Raw genomic sequence first — 3666 nt, forward strand, 5'->3', positions numbered from 1 at the left:
TTCCTCCTTTGCGGAGCAGATGTTGAGTGCTGGTACAGCTAATTAAGGGTGTTTTTTTGTGGTGTGTGGAATGAAGTTGGTGATTGGGTGTTGCAACGGCACTCTGGTTGGCCTGTGTTTTTGTTTTCATGGATCAATATTTCACCACTCTTTTTGGTATGCCTCACAAGTAAGTACTGGGTCGAGGTAGAGGGATGTGGAGTTGATGACTTGGTTACTTACAGGTAATCTTGATTACTCCTAGACCTACTCTTCCTTGTCTCAGTACTTACGACCCTCCTCGCTTGCATAGCTCTCAACCATTTGTCTTGCAAAGGCGGGTGAAATCACCCGATTTTGTTTCTGGCGGGTGAGACGCCCATTGGAATGAATGGGCGTGCAGGAGGCCTGGCGGGTGAGTCAGCCCTTTGCAAGGCGGGTGACACCCGCCAAAAGCGGGTGAGTTGAGAGCTATGCTCTTGGCTTGGTGCAGCATGAAAAACCTTTCATGATGTGTTGGAAGGTATTGAACTGACATGTTGTGGGGTTGAGGGAGTATTGTATTCTCATGGGAGGGGTGCGTCAGGTATGGGCATTGGTAAAAAGATGGACTGGATTCCTGAGATGGAGGTCAGGGACCGCAAAAGTAAGTACTGTGACGAGGAAGAGTGGGACTAGGAGTAACACGATTACCGATAAATAACCGGGTCATTCTGTTGGAACCTGGAACCTTAGCATGCATGCACTAATGTTCCAGGTGGCAGGTTACAGAGAGTGAGAAGCTAAGAGGAGAGCCGGTGGAGCCACCGATGTATCCATAAACTCCTTACCTTCATGTATTAAATGACGCCTGCTCGTTTCATGTTTTAAAGGAACTGTGAGGTCGTTAAAGTGGTGGCCATCATCATGCAGCCCCGGTAGCTGTGTGTGTGTGTCAGCCTTGTCATGAAGGGGGTAATGGCAATGCTTGACAGTAAGTAAGCCTAATTATAAGCGCACGTTTGGACGCCACCACTTTTGATTTCGCCCCCGTTTCACAAAATATAGGACAACCTAGTAAACAGAACGATTATCAAAAGTTTGTAGTTATATTTGTATTTTCAAATGCTCCTGTAATACCTGCAGATGTCCCTAGATGGCAATATTACTCCAGTCAAAGATCACAAAGTGCTCGTAGCCCCATTTTGGATATATATTATCCTAGATCCCTGGAAATTAGTCTCTGGGATTCCTCCTGGATCTGCCCCTCTTCTCCTCTCGTTTCCGTCCTCGTGCCGTTCGGGTCAGATCCCTGCGGTTAACCCTGGGACATTAGCGTCCGCTGGCATCCACGTAGGGTAGGCACCTCTGACCTATGGACTTGCAACACCTGGTAGGAATACAGGTAGATGCATCAGCCATGGTGCCCGAAAGGTAGGTAGACATAACTTTATTTTGTTTACTGATGAGGACAAGGAGGCTCCATAAACCATAAAATACTGTCTCTGTGAGGGCCTATCCTATCCCAAATAATCCTAAACTATTCTTTAAAGTGTAAATGAACATAATTTTAGGATTTCCCCCGGGTCTAACAGAAATAGAAGCAATTCTGCTTCTAATGGTCTCAGTGATTTCATAATAAATACTGTTTACCTGTTATCTGGGGTTCTACCCATAGGACTTTTCTCAGGACCCATCTGGTCCCGCACATAAGGAGCCGAAAAAGACCATTTCAATTGAGGTCTAGGAAGATCCTTAAAAAATACAGTAGCCACAATGCAGCCAAGACCTACCTTACACTCTGGGACCCTAAATATATTTCTTTAAATGTTTTGTTAAAAATAAGTCCTGACCTACAGAAACAGGATTTTTATCTTTCTATGATGGGTCCAACTGATATCTTCAAAAAATCTGTATTACCATTATAAAACTATGGCATGGCATGTATTATGTTTTAAGTTTTCTAAAGTTTGTGTAAAGGTTATAATGTAAACTAAATCACAATAAATATTATTATTATTACCATGATCAAACTATATATTATCGTGGATCCTGACAGGGATGCTGACTCCTGCAGACTCGTGGACGCTGTTTTCCTTTTTGGGGCTGGTGAACCAGGAGGAAAGCAATAAGGGGGCTGGGTAAAGCCATACACAAAATATAATGGGCCAATGATTGGGATGTCTGCTGCATCAGGGAACAGCTTATTGAAAGCAGGGCATCTACCTCCAAGGGCTCTGTGAGAGAGAGGAAAATGGGATCACAGCCTACACTGTCACCTGATTTCACTCCTGAATTGCTCTTTGGCAAACTAATTCTAGGATACCTCAAGCTAATAATTACATAAGGAGGCTTGCTTTCCTCTCCATAAGCATCTTTCTGAAAAGAACAGGGTCCCATAAATCATGGTTTCTACCTGTATCGATTCGTTATGACTTTGTTGTCCGTATTTACTTTACTTTATTATATTTATAATTCGCACAATAAACCCATAGGCGTGATGGCGCAAAACAACAAGAAACAAACACTGCAGGAATTGGGGAAAAATTCCACAAGGGGACACAATCAAATGTTAACATGGCAGCAGGTCTCGCTAGATGACTTTCATCAGCCAATTAAGTAAAAGCAAAATCATGATTAGGGTAGAGAAGTACAGAAAAAGGGTTCCTAAGGGATACTAAGCATTTTATTTTGTTGTAAAGATTAAGTTGCAGTGAGATGCACTTTTAGGCATATAATTACAATTTCTGAGAAAAGCAGGTAATGTACTAGACCCGCACCCCACTATGATACAGTCGGTTTTAGGAAGCGAACACCAATCGCTCAGTTCTATCCTCCGAATGATTATCAGGTCAGTCCCTCTAAACACTCCTTGCCCTGTTCTTTGCCGCAACCAGGCAAGAACCTTGTTGCGCAAGGATTCTTTCGATTCTTTAACTTCAATTCTCTGAATGTTGGTTATGATGAGGTTTCTCTGATCCATAATAAAGTCATGGGTACGCATATCATTTAGTGGTGGCATTTGTGACTTTTTTAGTTGAACATTCCTTCAGAGAGTCCTCTTTAGTTTGGAGTTCATTGTTGTAGTCTGTTTGGGCTCTTTAGGAGACCACTTAGTCTCAGAAGGCAATAGCAATGGGGGATTTCCTGTATTCCCACTACTTTTGATGTAAGGGCTTTTTCCTTGTGAGTCAAGCCTGACCCAGAGGGTATCAAGGATTCCTCATTGTACAGATGAGTTTGAGTGGCTTGGTCTATCAAGTCCTTTTTTATTTTTTATTTTTTTTATTTTTATTTTTTATTTTTTTTCTGCACCAGTCCTGGAGGCAATGCAACACCAGGTTGATGCGTGGAGTGGACAGAGCAAGCTCCCGCTCCATCTCCCTGTTCCAAAAATCAATTTAATATATGGTCCCCAGATAGAGGACGCATCAGATATTAAACCAATAAGAACAGATACTACACTTGATCTTAAGCCAAAAGGCCGAAAAGCGATATCAAGTCCTTTTGAATGAAGGCTTGACAGGCCATATTAGTTCTAGATGTCTGTAAAGGTGTACATGACCTAATGAGCTCATGTGTCTGGGAAGCAGTATGCACTTTAGATGGCCATAGACTCAGAGTCAAATCGCTCAAGGCATTGGCCAAAATACCAAGATCGAATGGATTATTACATAACAGAAGTTCCTTCGCAATATTGTCCATAAA

The 3666-nt window shown here is 42.5% G+C and overlaps 1 non-coding gene across 1 annotated transcript; it reads right to left on the reverse strand.

Annotated features, from left to right (window-relative positions):
• Positions 1-3262: 3262 nt before the first annotated feature.
• LOC138512806 (U2 spliceosomal RNA) lies at positions 3263-3454 on the reverse strand. Its single transcript, XR_011281526.1, has one exon. It is a non-coding gene; the product is annotated as a U2 spliceosomal RNA (small nuclear RNA).
• Between the last annotated feature and the right edge of the window lie 212 nt (positions 3455-3666).

This window comes from Ambystoma mexicanum, chromosome 6p, assembly GCF_040938575.1.
Source record: "Ambystoma mexicanum isolate Mex_15411 chromosome 6p, UKY_AmexF1_1, whole genome shotgun sequence".
Lineage (NCBI taxonomy): Eukaryota > Metazoa > Chordata > Amphibia > Caudata > Ambystomatidae > Ambystoma > Ambystoma mexicanum.